Below are 21,010 nucleotides of genomic sequence, written 5' to 3'. Positions count from 1 at the left end.
GTACATATTGTGCGAGTTCCTTTGTGATTGGGTTACTTCACTCAGGATAATACCCTCCAGGTCCATCCATTTGCCTAGGAATTTCATAAATTCATTTTTTAAATAGCTGAGTAGTATCCCATTGTGTAAATGTACCACATTTTCTGTATCCATTCCTCTGTTGAGGGGCATCTGGGTTCTTTCCAGCTTCTGGCGATTATAAACAAGGCTGCTATGAACATAGTGGAGCATGTGTTCTTCTTACCGGTTGGGACATCTTCTGGATATATGCCCAGGAGAGGTATTGCGGGATCCTCCGGTAGTACTATGTCCAATTTTCTGAGGAACCGCCAGACTGATTTCCAGAGTGGTTGTACAAGCTTGCAATCCCACCAACAATGGAGGAGTGTTCCCCTTTATCCACATCCTCGCCAGCATCTGCTGTCACCTGAGTTTTTGATTTTGCCATTCTGACTGGAGTGAAGTGGAATCTCAGTGTTGTTTTGATTTGCATTTCCCTGATGATTAAGGATGTTGAACATTTTTTCAGGTGTTTCTCTGCCATTCGGTATTCCTCAGGTGAGAATTCTTTGTTCAGCTCTGAGCCCCATTTTTTAATGGGGTTATTTGATTTTCTGGAGTCCACCTTCGTGAGTTCTTTATATATATTGGATATTAGTCCCCTATCTGATTTGGGATAGGTAAAGATCCTTTCCCAATCTGTTGGTGACCTTGTTGTCTTATTGACGGTGTCTTTTGCTTTGCAGAAGCTTTGCAATTTTATGAGGTCCCATTTATCGATTCTTGATCTTACAGCACAAGCCATTGCTGTTCTATTCAGGAATTTTTCCCCTGTACCCATATCTTCGAGGCTTTTCCCTACTTTCTCCTCTATAAGTTTCAGTGTCTCTGGTTTTATGTGGAGTTCCTTAATCCACTTAGATTTGACCTTAGTACAAGGAGATAGAAATGGATCAATTCGCATTCTTCTATATGATAACCTCCAGTTGTGCCAGCACCATTTGTTGAAAATGCTGTCTTTTTTCCACTGGATGGTTTTTGCTCCCTTGTCAAAGATCAAGTGACCATAGGTGTGTGGGTTCATCTCTGGGTCTTCAATTCTGTTCCATTGGTCTACTTGTCTGTCACTATACCAGTACCATGCAGTTTTGATCACAATTGCTCTGTAGTACAGTTTTAGGTCCGGCATGGTGATTCCACCAGAGGTTCTTTTATCCTTGAGAAGAGTTTTTGCTATCCTCGGTTTTTTGTTATTCCAGATGAATTTGCCGATTGCCCTTTCTAATTCGTTGAAGAATTGAGTTGGAATTTTGATGGGGATTGCATTGAATCTGTAGATTGCTTTTGGCAAGATAGCCATTTTTACAATGTTGATCCTGCCAATCCATGAGCATGGGAGATCTTTCCATCTTCTGAGATCTTCTTTAATTTCTTTCTTTAGAGACTTGAAGTTCTTATCATACAGATCTTTCACCTCCTTAGTTAGAGTCACGCCAAGGTATTTTATATTATTTGTGACTATTGAGAAGGGTGTTGTTTACCTAATTTCTTTCTCAGCCTGTTTATCCTTTGTGTACAGAAAGGCCATTGACTTGTTTGAGTTAATTTTATATCCAGCTACTTCATTGAAGCTGTTTATCAGGCTTAGGAGTTCTCTGGTGGAATTTTTAGGGTCACTTATATATACTATCATATCATCTGCAAAAAGTGATATTTTGACTTCTTCCTTTCCAATTTGTATCCCCTTGATCTCCGTTTGTTGTCTAATTGCTCTGGCTAGGACTTCAAGTACAATGTTGAATAGGTAGGGCGAGAGTGGACAGCCTTGTCTAGTCCCTGATTTTAGTGGGATTGCTTCCAGCTTCTCACCATTTACTTTGATGTTGGCTATTGGTTTGCTGTAGATTGCTTTTATCATGTTTAGGTATGGGCCTTGAATTCCTGATCTTTCCAAGACTTTTATCATGAATGGGTGTTGGATTTTGTCAAATGCTTTCTCAGCATCTAATGAGATGATCATGTGGTTTTTGTCTTTGAGTTTGTTTATATACTGGATTACATTGATGGATTTCCGTATATTAAACCATTCCTGCATCCCTGGGATGAAACCTACTTGGTCAGGATGGATGATTGTTTTGATGTGTTCTTAGATTCGGTTAGCAAGAACTTTATTAAGGATTTTTGCATCAATATTCATAAGAGAAATTGGTCTGAAGTTCTCTATCTTTGTTGGGTCTTTTTGTGGTTTAGGTATCAGAGTAATTGTGGCTTCATAGAATGAGTTGGGTAGAGTACCTTCCGTTTCTATTTTGTGGAATAGTTTGTGAAGAACTGGAATTAGGTCTTCTTTGAAGGTCTGATAGAACTCTGCACTAAACCCATCTGGTCCTGGGCTTTTTTTGGCTGGGAGACTATTAATAACTGCTTCTATTTCTTTAGGGGATATGGGACTGTTTAGATGGTCAACTTGATCCTGATTCAACTTTGGTACCTGGTATCTGTCCAGAAATTTGTCCATTTCGTCCAGGTTTTCCAGTTTTGTTGAGTATAGCCTTTTGTAGAAGGATCTGATGGTGTTTTGGATTTCTTCAGGATCTGTTGTTATGTCTCCCTTTTCAGTTCTGATTTTGTTAATTAGGATTTTGTCCCTGTGCCCTCTAGTGAGTCTAGCTAAGGGTTTATCTATCTTGTTGTTTTTCTCAAAGAACCAACTCCTCGTTTGGTTAATTCTTTGAATAGTTCTTCTTGTTTCCACTTGGTTGATTTCACCCCTGAGTTTGATTATTTCCTGCCTTCTATTCCTCTTAGATGAATTTGCTTCCTTTTCTTCTAGAGCTTTTAGGTGTGTTGTCAAGCTGCTAATGTGTGCTCTCTCTAGTTTCTTTTTGGAGGCACTCAGAGGTATGAGTTTTCCTCTTAGGAATGCTTTCATTGTGTCCCATAAGTTTGGGTATGTTGTGGCTTCATTTTCATTAAACTCCAAAAAGTCCTTAATTTCTTTCTTTATTCCTTCCTTGACCAAGTTATCATTGAGAAGAGTGTTGTTCAGTTTCCACGTGAATGTTGGCTTTCTATTATTTATTTTGTTATTGAAGATCAGCCTTAGTCCATGGTGATCTGATAGGATGCATGGGACAATTTCAATATTTTTGTATCTGTTGAGGCTTGTTTTGTGACCAATTATGTGGTCAATTTTAGAGAAGGTACCCTGAGGTGCTGAGAAGAAGGTATATCCTTTTGTTTTAGGATAAAATGTTCTGTAGATATCTGTTAAGTCCATTTGTTTCATCACTTCTGTTAGTTTCACTGTGTCCCTGTTTAGTTTCTGTTTCCATGATCTGTCCATTGGTGAAAGTGGTGTGTTGAAGTCTCCCACTATTATTGTGTGAGGTGCAATGTGTGCTTTGAGCTTTACTAAAGTGTCTTTAATGAATGTGGCTGCCCTTGTATTTGGAGCACAGATATTCAGAATTGAGAGTTCCTCTTGGAGGATTTTACCTTTGATGAGTATGAAGTGCCCCTCCTTGTCTTTTTTGATGACTTTGGGTTGGAAGTCAATCTTATCAGATATTAGGATGGCTACTCCAGCTTGTTTCTTCATACCATTTGCTTGGAAAATTGTTTTCCAGTCTTTCATTCTGAGGTAGTGTCTATCTTTTTCTCTGAGATGAGTTTCCTGTAAGCAGCAAAATGTTGGATCTTGTTCGTGTAGCCAGTTTGTTAGTCTATGTCTTTTTATTGGGGAGTTGAGACCATTGATATTAAGAGATATTAAGGAAAAATAATTGTTGCTTCCTGTTATTTTTGTTGTTAGAGTTGGCATTCTGTTCTTGTGGCTGTCTTCTTTTAGTTTTGTTGAGGGATTATCTTCTTGTTTTTTCTAGGGCGTGGTTCCCGTCCTTGTATTGGTTTTTTTCTGTTATTATCCTTTGAAGGGCTGGATTCGTGGAGAGATAATGGGTGAATTTAGTTTTGTCGTGAAATACTTTGGTTTCTCCATCTATGGTAATTGAGAGTTTGGCTGGGTATAGTAGCCTGGGCTGGAATTTGTGTTCTCTTAGTGTCTGTCCAGGCTCTTCTGGCTTTCATAGTCTCTGGTGAAATATCTGGTGTAATTCTGATAGGCTTGCCTTTATATGTTACTTGACCTTTTTCCCTTACTGCTTTTAGTATTCTATCTTTATTTAGTGTATTTGATGTTCTGATTATTATGTGTCGGGAGGAATTTCTTTTCTGGTCCAGTCTATTTGGAGTTCTGTAGGCTTCTTGTATGATCATGGGCATCTCTTTCTTTAGATTTGGGAAGTTTTCTTCAATAATTTTGTTGAAGATGTTTGCTGGTCCTTTGAGTTGAAAATCTTCATTCTCATCCACTCCTATTATCTGTAGGTTTGGTCTTCTCATTGTGTCCTGGATTTCCTGGATGTTTTGAGTTAGGATCTTTTTGCCTTTTCCATTCTCTTTGATTGTTGTGCCGATGTTCTCTATGGAATCTTCTGCACCTGAGATTCTGTCTTCCATCTCTTGTATTCTGTTGCTGATGCTGGCATCTATGGTTCCAGATTTCTTTCCTAGGGTTTCTATCTCCAGCATTGCCTCACTTTGGGTGTTCTTTATTGTGTCTACTTCCCTTTTTAGGTCTAGTATGGTTTTGTTCATTTCCATCACCTGTTTGGATGTGTTTTCCTGTTTTTCTATAAGGACTTCTACCTGTTTGGTTGTGTTTTCCTGTTTTTCTTTAAGGACTTGTAACTCTTTAGCAGTGTTCTCCTGTATTTCTTTAAGTGAGTTATTAAATTCCTTCTTTATGTCCTCTACCATCATCATGAGATATGCTTTTAAATCCAGGTCTACCTTTTCAGGTGTGTTAGGGTGCCCTGGACTGGGCGAAATGGGCGTTCTGGGTTCTGATGATGGTTAGTGGTCCTGGTTTCTGTTAGTAGGATTCTTACGTTTACCTTTTGCCATCTGGCAATCTCTGGAATTAGTTGTTATAGTTGTCTTTGTTTAGAGATTGTTCCTCTGTTGATTTTGTTACCCTCTATCAGCAGATGTGGGAGACTAGCTCTCTCCTCTGAGTTTCAGTGGTCAGAGCAGTCTCTGCAGGCAAGCTCTCCTCTTTCAGGGAAGGTGCACAGTTATCTGGTGTTTGGACCTCCTCCTGGCTGAAGATGAAGGCCCAAAACAGGATCTTTCCCAGAAGCTGTGTTGCTTTGGCCAGGAAGGTGGCCGGTTGTCTGGAGCTGAAGATGGCGCCGCCTCAGAAGCTCTCTGGCTCTCGCCTGTCCCAGAAACGGTTGGCCTCTGTTTTCCACACCTTCACCGGTGCAGCCTGCCCTCTGCGGGGTCCCGGAGCCAAGGAGGCTCCCGCCGGGGCCTGAGGCACAAACCTCTCGGGCCGGGCGGACCCCTGTGCTCTCACCAGGAAGGTGGCCGGTTGTCTGGAGCCGAAGATGGTGCCGCCTCAGAAGCTCTGTGGCTCTCGCCTGTCCGTCTATCAACTATTGAAGGTATCACTTGAAAATCTCTCTTTCTCTAACTGTCTGAAGTTTTTTTTATTGTGTATGCGTGTTTTGCCTACATGCATGTATGTACTCCACATGTTTGCCTGGCACTCACTGAGTTCAGAAGCAGCTGTTGGATATCCTGGAACTGTAGCTATGACAGTCAAGAGCGACAATGTTAGTGATTGAAAATAAACTCAGGGCTTTTGCATGAGAAAATTATGTTCTAAATTAGAGAGCCATCTCTCCAGCCCTTGACATTGACTTGAACATTTCTTAAGAAAATTTTCCCTAGTGATAGAAACAGACTTGTTTGTTTCTTCCACTAAATTGTAGAAAGCTCTTCTGAATAAGAAATTGTGAATGTTTTTATTTCTTTGTAACCTCCACCACTGGAAGGAGCAGGAAATGTTTTCAAATAAAGTAAAACAATATCGTTTAAAAAGGCATGTGGGCAAAATAATGCTGCTGCTGCCACTGGTGCTGTTGCTACTGGTTTGGTCGCTTTCTTTTGTTTCTTCTTCTTGTGCAGTGCTGAGAATGAAGCAGACCTAACAGATGACACAGAGCATCCCAGGTGCTTCACACATCTCTTTTAAGTGATTTCTTTTTTCTACTCTAATAGTAGTAAACTATAAAACCAGAGTAATGTATCTCTACCTTGCTTTGTGGTTTTAGTAAAATAGTTGCCTGCCCTACAGCCAACATTAGGAAAAAATACCTCTCTACTCCATACCCACCCCTCCAAGCTGAATCCTAATGCAATTGATCCTTACTGTTCTTTACTATTTTGCCTTGAAAGTACAGCTGTCTGATTGCCCATCACATCTTGTTTTCTTCCAACAAAATCTGGACAGCCCTGAGAGGATCAGCATCTTTGCTGTCTACAGAGTGAAATGTGGCAGGCCACCACTGAGCTGAATGACCGTTTAACCTTACAGCTATGCAAGTCTCCAGTCTGCTGTCATGAGTTTTTTCTTATGCTCATGAGGCACAAACTTCCTGCTTCTTTTATGGAATCCTCAAGAGGTTCAACAAGACAAATTCATTTTGACATTAGATGAAACTACTTTATACCTTTGGGCATCCAAAGGCTACTCCCCATCCCTTCCCCAGCTAGGAAGAGAGAGGTGAGAAAACTTCTTGAGAGATTGTAGGAGCCAGAGGAACAGGGAGTTTGGTGTGAGACTGTGTCTCCTAGGAACATCGGAAGCTACATCGGTAAGTGCTCATCAACATGACTGCTTAAACCTGAGATGATCATACATATAGACATGCTATCATGGATGCGAGGAAAGCTCATAAGTTCTCAACCTTACAGAAAGAACTACAGGCAGCTAAGAAGAGTCGAAAGCTGGAGAAATCCCCTTCGTTAGGAAAGAGCACAGGAATTGATTATCCAATACAAAATGGTTAGCCCTGAAAACTCATAAAGGTAATGTTATGCAGGTTGACTGAGTTGTGTTTCTGTATATAGGAATGCACATACATGCACCCAAGACTGTGTGCACCTGCACATATGTATTTAACAACTCTTAATGAAAAGGAAGGCCATGGATTTGGAAGAGAACAAGGGGAAATATATGAAGAGTATTGAGGGAGGAAAAGGAGGAGAAAATGTAATTGTATTATAATTTCAAAAAAAAAAACCATTTTAAAAGAGTGTTGAATCATGAACATTTGGGTAATTTCCTAGACAACTAAGAGCAACCATGGCTTCCTTTACTAACATGAGGTAAGGACGTGGGTACCAGGAAAGAAGGAGTTTGCATTTCATTCCAGACATATTAGGCAGAGGAAGGGACTCCAGTCAAGATGGTCTTCAGGGGATGAGGGGAACAAGACAGCTGTGGAACAATGGAGCAAGAGTACCAAGAGGTATTGACTTCTCAACCTCCTAAAAGAGAAGCCCATATTAATCAACTACAGCCATGACTTGCCCTAACATTTTTGCTTTGAACTTAAAACTCTGTAACTTACTTGATCTTCTCCATAATTCTGACTATGGTCCAGTAATCTGGCCATTGGCATCAGAGCAAGTGCACATTTGTCCACTCTTTCTTATTTTGTTTATAATCTATGTAATGACATTTTTCTGGAGCATGATTGTCAGCATACTTTTACCCACAGCTCACTTCCACAATTACATTCTAAGGACATGTGTTGATTAATTGCTATAGACACCATTCTGGTAGGTAACAATGTGAAGAATTAGTCTTACTGGGTGGTGACACTGTTGTCAAAGTTCTATCATCTAAGAGTTGCTTACCCAAGGAAAGCAAAGTGAACAGATTTTAGGAGTCAATATAACCAATAACCTGTTCCTCATGACCACTGACAGCCCTCACACCAGCAGAGCGACCAAAGTGAAATGTTTAAAGGCAGTGACATCTAATAAAACTGGCAGAGACTCAATGTTAAATATTAAGGTCAGGCTACAAGTTATTATGTGCTGAGCAAATGTCCAGGATGCTCAGTTTGTTAAAGAAAGCCTTGCAATATTTATTAGCTTTTTATTGTTTTATAATGTGCAGCCTGGAGAACAAAGTACACATAGGCTCTAGGCTCTCCAATTATAACTCTGTGCCATCTACCTCCATGGGATTTCTAGACCCCATGAAACATGGCACCTGCCCTCATTCCCACCTACTTTTTTCTTCCCACTCAGTGAATTGAGCCTCTTTCTCTTTTTGCTCCTGTCCAGTCAGCACACCTTTGTCCTTACGCAGTGCTCAAATACTGTCACTCAGAAGGTCCTCCTTAATCTTTGTCACCCATGTTTCATTCCTCTTTCTGTCTCATGAGGACACATGCTGAGTTTAGCCTCCTGTCAGTTCTCTGCAGGCTGTCAGTGCCATTCCTAGCAGGTGCTTTGAAAAGCCATTTTGTCTTTTCCCCTCTTTAATCCTCTGCTTAAACCTTTACGATGGACTTACCTGTACTGTTTGAGTGTCTCTGGTGACTGAAAGTTCATTTAAGTTGCCATCAAGAGTAGCTATCATATATGGCATCAGATACAAATTATAAGTAAATATTGATTTAAGAAAAACAAAACAAATTTTAAGGCAAAAGCTATAATCAAGAAAATTAATGCCAGCCAGACTGACTAGATCACGAGTAATCACACTAATTTCTAGAAGCTGATGGGTTTGTAACAAAGATACAATTGCTTGTAACAAAACACCAATTAATATGCACTGTATGGTTTATTTCTATACATTTTAATATATATGAAGCTAATTTATACTGCTAGATTTCAGTATAGCAGTTATTATTGAAGAAAGTAAAATTACTAAAAACATCATAAGAGCATCTCAGGATGAGAAAATACTGCTTTTTCTACTAGATATTTTAAATTTTAGTGACATACAAATGTGCACCTTACAAAAATCCTTGGGGCTTATACATATACATGCTACATATCACAAATTACAAATCAAAATACTTATTAAAATTCGTCAGTATCATTTAGCAAATATGAAATGTGTACATTTTGTAAATATGTTTCTTGGCTTCCTGCCAGTAAAAGAATTAAAAGATTGAAAAAAATGCTAGGATGGAAAGAGGTATTTACCCTTTCCATCCCTATAAAGCTTAGCAGAGAGTAAGCATGCGACAGGTAATTATTACACAAGCAAATTGAATTAATCAGGTCATCAATGACAAATGAATGAGAAAATTTAGATTTAAGGAAGATCTGAACTGATTCTTTTTAAAATGGTCTCACTAATCTACTTATCCATATTAAGGCCTTTTGGAGTCTTGAAAGGCCAAAAATCTCAGCGTTACTCATATGTATGATGTGCCTTTGGGTCATACTTGCTCCATACTTGTTCCCTCCTAGACGAGCTAGTCACACACTAGGGAAACGAGTTAGTGAAACCAATCCTACTTAGAGCTTGCAAGCAACATCTACTGAAGCCCCTGGCAATGATTCAGAGTCCTCATAGAAACACACTCACTCGAGTTTCAATAAGGATGGTTAGGAACTGGGCACATGCAGAGAGGAAAGGAGTCTTTTAAACAACAAGAACAGTGCGGTAACACCCGGAAGAGTAGGGACCCTGAGTGTTTTTCTGCTGCTTCATTCTCTGCTGAGGCTTGGGATTTTGTTTTCTTTTACCTCACCTGTCCACTTGTGAACATCTGGATGCCTGGTAAAGTGATTGAAACTAAGTTTGTTCTTTTTTAATAGCCTATAATAAGCAACTAAGGGCATTATACTACATTTGAATATAGCTAATGAAGGAATACAGTGACTATCATGAGCCAGGTCCTACAGTTGACATTGAGTGGATTCAAAGAAGAGGTGTCTCAGTCCTTGAGCCTTGGGAGTGTTTAATCTCTGTAGTGATCAGTAGTAAGAATGACAGTGGTGCTCAGCAGTATGTGCAGGGCACTCTTCTCACTATTTTTTTAATATTTTTATTATTATGAGTTTCCACAATTACATTTAGAATGCTATCCCAAAAGTCCCCCATACCCTCCCCCCCCCCACTTCCCTACCCACCCATTCCCATTTTTTGGCCCTGGCATTCCCCTGTACTGGGGCATATAAAGTTTGCTTGCCCAACGGGCCTCTCTTTCCAGTGATGGCCTACTAGGCCATCTTTTGATACATATGCAGCTAGAGTCAAGAGCTCTGGGGTACTGGTTAGTTCATAATGTTGTTGCACCTACAGGGTTGCAGATCTCTTTAACTCCTTGTATACTTTCTCTAGCTCCTCCATTGGGGGCCCTGTGCTCCATCCAATAGCTGACTGTGAGCATCTACTTATGTGTTTGCTAGGCCCCGGCCTAGTTACCCTGCTCATGTCGTAATTCAAATAATCTTTGTGGTTCGTTCCATTATTTTTCATACTCTACATATTAGAAAACCAAGGCTGGGGAGGTACGACACCTGCCCGAGGTCATATATTCAGTGAGTCACAGGTTCACTGCTTTCCAATTCAAGCTCAGCTTTGTGATTTCATCTCCCTCATCTTCAGCTCAGCACACACCAAATGTCTAAGATAAGGTGGTTTTTTTTATGTAGCTCTTTGAGCTACTTTGTCATTTAGAACAACAAAAAGACATTGTCAGAGGAGAAAGTCCCAGCAATGAGGGACGTGACGGCTGATATACATGCTGCTTACACTTCTGGAGCCTTGCCAACAAGGTCATCAGAATCTTGGAAGTGTCTTCCAGAAGAGCTTGCGATCTGAACACCATCTGCAAGGGGGATTTGGAGACCTGTCACTTTCAAAATACAACGGAACAAAACCTGGAATTTTCATAGTTTGTGTTCCCTGGGATACAGTGATGCTGATTATCCTCTGGACTTGTGAAGCCTAGGAAAGATAACAGATTGATTAAGGTCTAAAGCAAAATACCACTAAGACTATAGTGCATGCAGAGAGCTCAGGAGGCAGTTAGTCAGGTGCAGAAGGAACCAGCAGATAATGACAGTGACTTATCTGGTGTGGATTACTTCTTTTCTCAGATAGGTCACCACACAGGACTTAGCAATACAAATCAAAAGCAGAACAAAATGCTCATTGCATTCACGAGGAAAGGGAATATGTTCTGATGTGGATCTCACTCCCCTGGTCCTGTCAACCTTGTTTTGTGTCTCTTCTCTCCTTTGATGCTGTGCTGTGTCACTGGGGAAATGGAATCTGCAGACTTTCACGTGTTGTTATTAGCCATCTTCCCAATGGTCTTGAATGGTTGAAGGCACTAACTATAGATTGAATGTATGGAAAAGAAGGTATTTTTATGGCATCTCTGTATCCCAGGTGATGGAAATTACCTTGGCAGTTGTCAGGAGGCTCTTCTGCTATTCTCTCTAGGAGGTAGCTTCTCCCATGAACCCTCCATCTTGCAGGCAGAGGGTTCAATATTTGGTGAGCAGAACACTGCCTTTTGTGGTCTATTTCTCTTTCAAGCTGTAGAATATGAGTTTTTCTCCTCAGTGGCTCTAGCCAGCATTTGCAAATAGATCACCATGGCTGCAGTTTCTAAAGGGAGACTCTGGTCTTTGGCCTCTTGCAAAACTTCCCCCTCTAGCCTTACTTCTCTTTTAATGAGTGCACTCTCCTGAAATCATTAATTTCTAGGCTGACTTCTTGTGTCCAGTTTGGATTAGAATCTTCTCCATCTGCAACCTGTCACCTTGCATCAAATCTTCTTTGCTATAAATACTCAATGCTATGACCTTTCTTCCATCCTTCCCTCTTTCTCTTCCCTCTTCTCCTTCCTCTCTTCCTTCTCTTCTTTCCTTTTCTCCATCTTTTTCTCCTTTTCTCCTTTCTTTCATTTGTCTGTTCCTTTTAAAAAGGAGGTTGAAGCAGCATCTCACTGTATAGCCTTGATTAGCCAAAGACTTGGTCTGTAAACCAGGTTGTCCTTGAACTTTGAGTGATCCTCTTGCCTCTGCCTCATGAATGCTGGGATTAGAAACATTGAATTGCTATATCCTGCATTGGTTTTTAATTTAGGCCTTGGTTACTATAACGACTCCATTCCTCTTGTCTAGAATAGAGGCTATAGCACATTTCTTTGTGATTCTCTTATAGGTGTTAAATTCGTATCATAGTAAGGGTTTGTATTCCTACACAAAATATCCTGACCAAGAAGCAAGTTGGGGTAGAAAGGATTTATTCAGCTTAAAGTTCCACATTGCTGTTCATCACCAAAGGAAGTCAGGACTGGAACTCAAGCAGGTCAGGGAGCAGCAGCTGATGCAGAGGCCATGGAAGGGATGTTACTTACTGTCTTGCTTCCCCTGGCTTGCTCAGCTTGCTTTCCTATAGGAAAATCCAGGACTACCAGCCCTGGGATTGCACCACTCACAATGGGCCCTCCCACCTTTGATCACTAATTGAGAAATGCTTCACAGCTGGATCTCAAGGGAGGTTTTCTCTGTGATAACTCCAGCTTGTGTCAGGTTGACACACAAAACCAGCCAGTATAGTTAGTAAGTGAAAAAAATCATGGAAATGAATGTATAGATTGTGTTAATCAATGTATTAAGGTGAAAAGGTGGAAACAAACTATTGGAACATTGAAGGAAGAGATTTTTTTTGTTGTTGTCCTTAAAGATTTTAGGGATATTTGAGGTTCACAGGAGAAATTGGTAGGAAAACAGTAGTGATTTCCAAGTATCACTAGGAGTATCCAAGGAAAAATGCAAATAGAGACAGGCTAGGAAATGTATAATTCCTTAGAGTTCTTAGTGTCTTTTTTTTTTTTCATGAACATGGTATAAACTTGATGTTTGAGGATTGTAACAGTAAAACCCAAAAGAAAATAAGGTCTGAACTACAAAGGGGCTTCATACCTATACTAAGGACCTCGGATCTATGCTGCAAAACCATTTAAAAATCAGAAGCAAGGAAATTAAATGTACATAAAAAATTCTGATAGCCATGGCATGCCATTCTGGAAAAAAAAGCCATCTAATTTTATAGTCTCTTAATGTCAATACTTTGTTTATTTTATTACAAAGCCCAACTCACTATAATGTCTAGTCTTGTTAAAAGTGACTCTCAGTGGCAATTGATGCTTCAACTGTGACTTGTTTGAGGAATGCTAATTGGATAATGCCCTCAGGTTTTATGCTGCTCCACTACAGTAAACATCAGGCACCTTTCATTTTCTTTCTAACCACTGATGCATCATCTAATGTCAGAGGTGTGCTTTCCTCCAGCTGCCAGATGGATGCAGCGTGACAGTTGGCTAAGACTGGGCAATAATCTTATTGACAGATGACAGTTGTGCAGAAAATAAGAACAGCGTTGGGATTTAGGGAAGACAGTGTCACTCTGGAATCTTAGTCTTATAAAAAACAGGCCTATTTCTTGTGCTCAGGGCTAAGAGCATATCATGATCATTTGGATGTTAGATGATCCAGAGAGGATGTTGCAACATCTGCTTGAAAGAAGTCTTTTAAACTATTGGACTGTCTCTGTGTTCCCCTGCTTGAGGTTTTATATGGTTGGGTTAAATGCCTTGGTTTATATCATCAGGAAATCCAGAGGCTGACTCAAAGCTTCTGTATATGACTCATAGAGAGAGGTCACCCCACCCGCCTTCCAGCATGTGCTGGTTTTGTTCATATGGGATTACACGCAAGCATAGAACTCAATCATTCCTCACACACACACCCTAAGCGCAGCACTGTTGCTTTTCTTTGAACATTTCCATTTCCTAAGGTCTTTTCAGCTTCCTGTCACTGGAGTCTCTTCACTGGTTCTTCATTGATACCCACACCAGTAGTTTTCAAGTCCTTGATATTTTATAAATTTAAAAGATAACTTTTCATGCTTTTTGCTGACTAAGGAAACCTTTCTCCTCCACCTTATATGCCAAGTTCCAATGAGGAGAGACCTCAAGTTTCCATGAGGTTTCAACACAAGTGATCTCATTGTGAAAATATTACTATGATTTAGAAATCTTCATTTCCTGGGTCCCTTGGTGACAAAAGTCTTTGAATGTGATGAGAAAATTGTGTTGTCAAGTCAGTCATCTTGAGGAACAAGGTTGTGCATTTGATATTGAAAGGTTGTAAGATTTTCTAAAATCTAATCATAGATCAACTTTATGAGAGCCACAAGGTAGAAAACATGTGCTGCTATGTAAGCCTTGATTGTTTGTTATTCTTGGAAATTGTGTGAAAGCACTCTAGCTTGAAATGGATTCCTTTGAGAAGGCTTTCAGTTCCTTTGTACACCTAAAGGTCTTGTCCATGAATGAGTTCACATTACATTCCTCTCCACTCCCGTCCTCCCTCCTCTTTCCCCCTCTATTCCCCTCTCTTCTCCTGTCTCCTTTCTTTCTTCCCTTCCTTTCCCTCTCCTCCTTTCCCTTCCCTTCTCCTCTCTCCCCTTCACTCCCTCCCCTAGCACTTCCCTTCTCTCCTCTCCCTTCCTTTCCCTTCCCCTCCCTTCCCTCCCTTTCCCTCTCCTCTCTTCCATTTTCCTATCTTCCATTCATTCTTTTCTTCCTTTTTCTTTCATCACTTGAAAATGTTTTCTACTTTTGTCCAAATTTTATAATTTTTACTGTTCTTTGAATGGTACTTCCTCTATAGGAAATTCTCTTTTGCCCTTTGAATTTTAGTTTCTGTGTGTGCCCACATGAACATACATGCACATGCCACAGCATGTGTTTGTTCTCTTAGCCCATCATATGGTTCCTAGATCTCAGGAGACGGAGCTGAGGTTGTCAGTCTCACCAGCAAGCTCCTTTCCTCTCTGAGCATCATGTTGCTGTCTCCCATTTGTTCCATTTAAAATGCAGTATTTCTTGAATCCACACACCTATGGTCACTTGATCTTTGACAAGGGAGCTAAAACCATCCAGTGGAAAAAAGACAGCATTTTCAACAAATGGTGCTGGCACAACTGGTGGTATCATGTAGAAGAATGTGAATTGATCCATTCTTATCTCCTTGTACTAAGGTCAAGTCTAAGTGGATCAAGGAGCTCCACATACAACCAGAGACACTGAAATTAAATTAATAGAGGGGAAAGTGGGGAAAAGCCTCGGAGATATGGGCACAGGGGAAAAATTCCTAAACAGAACAACAATGGCTTGTGCTGTAAGATAAGAATTGACAAATGTGACCTCATAAAATCGCAAAGTTTCTGTAAGGCAAAAGACACTATCAATAAGACAAAAAGGCCACCAACAGATTGGGAAAGGATTTTTACCAATCCTAAATCTGATAGGGGACTAATATCCAATATATACAAAGAGCTCAAGAAACTGAACTCCAGAAATTCAAATAACCCCATTAAAAATGGGGTACAGAGCTAAACAAAGAATTCTCAACTGAGGAATACTGAATGACTGAGCAGCACCTGAAAAAATGTTCAACAGCCTTAATCATCAGGGAAATGCAAATCAAAACAACCTTGAGATTCCACCTCATACCAGTCAGAATAGCTAAGATCAAAAATTCCAGTGACAGCAGGTGCTGGTGAGGATGTGGAGAAAGAGGAACACTCCTCCATTGCTAGTGAGATTGCAAGCTTGTACAACCACTCTGGAGGTCAGTCTGGAGGTTCCTCAGAAAATTGGACATAGTACTACCAGAGGATCCAGCAATACCTCTCCTGGGCATATACCCAGAAGATGTTCCAACTGGTAATAAGGACACATCCTCCACTATGTTCATAGAAGCCTGATTTATAATAGCTAGAAGCTGGAAAGAACCCAGATACCCCTCAACAGAGGAATGGATACAGAAAATGTGGTACATTTACACAATGGAGTACTACTCAGCTATTAAAAACAATGAATTTATGAAATTCTTGGGCAAATCGATGTATCTGGAGGATATCATCCTTAGTGAGGTAACCCAGTCACAAAAGAAGTCATTAGATATGCACCCACTGAAAGTGGATATTAGCCCAGAAACTTAGAATACCCAAGATACAATTTGCAAAACACAAGAAAATCAAGAAGATTGAAGACCAACGTGTGGATACTTCATTCCTCCTTAGAATAGGGAACAAAATACCCATGAAAAGAGTTACAGAGACAAAGTTTGGAGCTAAGACGAAAGGATGGACTATGCCGCCCAGGGATCCATCCCATAATCAGCCACCAAACCCAAACAGTATTGCATATGCCAGCAAGATTTTGCTAAAAGGACCCTGATATAGCTGTCTCCCGTGAGGCTTTGCCAGTGCCTGGCAAATACAGAAGTGGATGCTCACAGTCATCTATAAGATGGAACACAGGGCCCCTAATGGAGGAGCTAGAGAAAGCACCCAAGGAGCTTAAGGGGTCTGCAACCCTATAGGTGGAACAACAATATGAACTAACCAGTACCCACAGAGCTCGTGTCTCTAGCTGCATATGTAGCAGAAGATGGCCTAGTTGGCAATCATTGGGAAGAGATGCCCCTTGGTCTTGCAAACTTTATGTGCCCCAGTACAGGGGAACGCCAGGGCCAAGAAGAGGGAATGAGTGGGTAGGGGAACAGGGCAGGGGGAGGGTATAGGGAACTTTCAGGATAGCATTTGAAATGTAAATAAAGAAAATATCTAATGAAAAAAAGAATAAAAAATACAGTATTTCTTTATAATTTATTGTTAAATAATTTTATATAAAAATATACTGTTTTGATCAAAATCTTTGCCCTTAAATTCCTCCTAAATAGCCCCTCCCACCTTTCCCATACAACATCTGGTACTCTACTGAGTCAGCTTAGTGCTGTCAATATGAGCCCGGGCATAGAGACACTGCCACTAGAGCTATCAGAGACTGCACCCAAAGGAAGCTGATTCTTCAGCAGCATCTATCAATTGCCAACATCTCCTCATCCAAGTGTGGATTTTCCTGAACCTCTCCTCTCTCCATACTGGAATTTCAGCTGGCTTCATCTTGTATGGCTTATGCATACAGTCATAACTGCTCTGAGTACATGTGGGTAATTGTCCTGTTCTGGAACAGTCCTCCATTATCTCTGGCTCTGAATATTTTTCCACCATTTCTTCTGAGGGGACCTCTCAGTGTTATATGGAAGGGATGTGTAACCAAAGGACTCTACATTCTACCACTGGGAAACTCGCTCATCTATGTTCATTGCTGTTCTAGACACAAAAGTCAGGAAATGGAAATAGCTTAGTTGTCTGTCAACTAGTAAATGAATAATGACAATATAGTAATATGCATAATAGGATTTTGTTCAGCTATAAAGAAAATGTAATTATGAAATTTGCTGGAAAATGCACAGAACTAGAAATAATCACTCTGAGTGACGATATCCCAGACCCAGAAACACAAGCGCAACATGTTCGCTCTCAGTTGAGGATCCCAGCCCTGAATTATGAATATATTCATAATTCATAATGTCAGGAAATTAGAAGGTGGTCCAGGGAGGACTTCAAAGAAAGGTGGATGGTTGAATGTGGGTAGCATAAAGGGAAAAGGGAGTGAAGTACCAGGAAGCACTAAATGAGGTGGGGTATGGGAAAGTAGGGAAGAGGAGAAGGGAGAGAGGGAGAGAAAACCAACAGTAAAGATACCGGGTTTCTTATTTTTGTTGTGTTTTATGTGGTCATTCTCTCTGTGTTACCCAGAATGGCCTCTAGCTCTTGAGTTGAAAAGGTCCTCCACCAAGAGCCTGTCTTCCTAGGTATCTCAGACTAGAGGTGCACGCCACAAAGCCCTTCTTACTCTTGAGGCTTTTGGCTTTATTTTTCAGAGATATGACCATACAGGGTCATGGTAAGGACTTCTGGGTTTTGTTCCTTTTGAGAATAAGTTTTGCTATGTATCTCTGATTGGCTTTGAACTCAAGATCTTTCTTTCTGGTGGACTGAGATGACAAGCATGCATGACCCAGCATGCCTTCCTTCTTGGATGGATTTGTCTTTGATTACTCTGTTTGGATTTGCTTCATCTAGACCTATAGCTTTATGCTTTGTGTAAAATTTGAAAAAAAAAACATTTTTTCTTCAGCAAGTATTGGAGTGGGATTTCTAGGCCTGCCTTCATCTCTCTTCAGAGATCCCATGATGCAAATGAAGGACCGTTTGCTGTAGGTTCATCCCTTTTCTGCCAGTTTGGAATGGCTCTCCTGGATCAAGCTATTCTGTCTTCATTCTGTTACTAAGATTCTTACTTCAGCATCCCTGTTTCCTTCTTCATGTTTTCTCTTTCTCTCCTAAGGCAGTCTCTTTGTAAGATTTCTACGTTTTTCATTTGTCTCCAGCATTGTCATGGAAGTGCTTTTGTGATTGATTCTGTCATAAAAGATGACAGCAGAGACTGAGAATATAGTTAACTCAATTGGTAAAATGCTGGTGTGAGGTGCTTTGGGTTTGGTCTCCAGAACCACATAAACTGGACACACACGGTGGTGCATGTCTGTAATCCCAGTTCTCAGGAGGCACAGATGAGGGGGGACAGGGTTTGGGTCCATACACCCTTAACAAATGCCACCACTCAGGAGGCAGAGGCAGGAGGATCTCTGAGTCTCAGGATAGCCAGCCAGGACTACATAGAAAGACTCCGTCTCAAAAGCCAAAAGTATGACAACATCTTTTTCAAAGAATTCTAGCACCTGTATCTGTATCATCTTGAAGGTGACTTCTACCATCTTTTCATTCTGTCTCATATCTTATTGGTTCTTGTACAATATGCGACTTTCATTTGAAATGTGGAAATTTGGAGTACTAAGTTTTAAATTTCCATATTTATTTAAAGTTCTGTCCTTCCCTCCTTTGTTCCCTTTCTTCCTCTCTCCCTCCTTTCCCTCTTTCCCTCCAGTAGATCAGACTGGTCTGGAACTCACTATGTAGATATGACCTTAAAAATCCTAATCCACTTGCTTCTACCTCCCAATTTCTGGGGTTATAGATGTGTGCCACTACACCTATAAGAACTTTTAACATTTATGTACTCACTCCCCCAATTAAATCTAAACATGAACCAAATATTTGTCCAGACTTATTTAGATCTTCAGTGACATCATTTTCTTCTAGTTTTTACTGCTTTATCCATTTAAATTGGTTTTGATCTATGATGTTAGCGGGAAAGGAGTTCTTTTGGTGGTTTGGGTTTTGTTTGTTAGTTGTCCTATTATTTTAGGGAAGGGATTATGCCGTATTTAAAACCTGAGTGTTCATACACTTATACTCAATGCATTTCAAAATGTTGAGGCAGTCACTACACTGTATACCTTCCTCCTGCCACCAATCCTTCCTGTGAGGGTATCTGCATTTTCTTCTCAACTCCAGCTGAGGATGATGGGAAGAAAACATGAGTGACCTGTCAGCAAGCTCTTTGACATCCCAAGGGTGAAGCTGAAGAGCCCATTTTGAGGGAGAAGGATTCCTGAGTTGGAGTGTCAGAGAATATTAGCTGAGGCATCTTGCCAAGTCTCCTATCATTCAACATACCCTTCCAAGGTCAGAAATTCAAGTTGGCTATGTTGAAATATTAATGAAGTGCGTTGCTTAAATCATCTTGATTCAGATTTAGGTAAGACTTGGAAGACAAACAAAGGTGTATTGTAGCTTTCTAAACTTATTTTCCCTCCAAGGGATAGTCTTTTCTAGGTACCACAGTGCTGAGCCAAAGTCCCTCCTTCCACTTACTTGGATGCTATGAGCATCTTTCTGATAAAAATGGGCTAGAGTGGTGCTGCCATCTTTGGACACCTGGCAACAGTTCTTGGCAGTTGACATAGAATGGAACACAAGTCCTTCCAAGCCTCTTAACTTTGCTTTTCCTCTCCTTAATTTTCTGCATCATCAAAACCATAGACCCAACAAAAGAACATGTCTTCTCTCAATAAAGTAAGGACTCATTTTCAATCAACCATGTAAGAAATGGAAGAATAGCTTTCAGAAATGAAGGCAAGATCATGAGTTTGAGCCCACTCTGTATAGAGAGTATGTCTAAAATACAAAACAAAATCACAGAGTAGAATCCCATAATTGCCAAAGTGAAACAACTATGAATAATTTCACAGAATCAATGTGGAAAGTATACTGCTTTCACTATCAGAAAATAAACAAAAAGTATATTAGGAACTTTCAACTAGTTTTTAGCCATCTTATTTCTAACCTTTATGCAATGATGCAAATTTAGTAAATACCTGAAAGTCATATTTTGCAGTATTTATGAGTTAGAGAGTAGAGCTGCATAAAATAAGTTTCTTGATACCGTTCCCTGTTGATTCCGTAGAGTTATAGGCATACCTATTTTAGAGTAGGCTCATGTTGGCTTCTTCTAAGACAATAAAATACTGTTTGTTGAAAACTGCCTTGTCATTGCCTGCATGTTTATTGCTACACAACCCAACAGTGGATTAAAAGGAATAAGTCAAACATTACAGTGCTTTATAAATACTGGTGCTACTTTATGTGAATTTCCCAGAGAGAAGATGGCACAAGATAAAACGTGCTTCCACAGTCTGTTGCTGCTTTCTGGACTGGAGAGAGATGTTAAAACCCAATGAAACCAGAAAAGTCCTGGCAGTTTCCTTGTGGTGTGTTTTTCCTAGATACTCTCTGCCAGAAACTCGGGCACCCGAGCTTGTTGAGTACCAGCTATCACCTTTAGCCTTACCGAGAATTTGTTGAGAAGCAACTGCATCTTCTAAAAGACTGATTTTGGTCCAGACAGAGATGCTGATTCATATCCATATGTGCATAACCCCAGGGCAAATGAGTTCTGTGATTCACAACAGAAACAGCCCAGTTACCATTAGTAAGTCAGGAGAAGACTTGCCGGTAGTCTAAGAACATTAGACTCAATAGCTGCAAGACAAACGAGAAATTTCCTAAGTGATGCATGGAAGTAAGGGAGATGTAGGTGCTGTTCCAAACACATACCCAATATACTACAGACACAAACACACACACACATTGTGTGTGTGTGTGGGTGTGGGGGGTGGGATTGTAAGGCAAAACTGCTGATAAATCTGAAAAATAATGTTCAGCAAACAAAAGTGAATACTGCCCTAGAGCCAGAGGAGAGTTAAACAACGTCGAAACAAAATA

The 21,010-nt window shown here is 40.3% G+C and overlaps 1 long non-coding RNA gene across 1 annotated transcript in view; it reads left to right on the top strand.

Annotated features, from left to right (window-relative positions):
* Window positions 1-4,533: 4,533 nt before the first annotated feature.
* Window positions 4,534-21,010, top strand: part of 4930435F18Rik (RIKEN cDNA 4930435F18 gene) — a 36,084-nt gene continuing 19,607 nt past the window's right edge. The window contains exons 1-3 of the long non-coding RNA NR_153406.1: window positions 4,534-5,510; window positions 6,362-6,725; window positions 6,826-6,939. This is a non-coding gene — a long non-coding RNA (RIKEN cDNA 4930435F18 gene). The remainder of the gene's footprint in view (window positions 5,511-6,361; window positions 6,726-6,825; window positions 6,940-21,010) is intronic.

This window comes from Mus musculus, chromosome 13 (genome assembly GCF_000001635.26).
Source record: "Mus musculus strain C57BL/6J chromosome 13, GRCm38.p6 C57BL/6J".
Taxonomy (NCBI): Eukaryota; Metazoa; Chordata; class Mammalia; order Rodentia; family Muridae; genus Mus; species Mus musculus.
The sequence above is the reverse complement of the archived record's forward strand: the minus strand, read 5'-3'. Positions and strand labels throughout refer to the sequence as shown.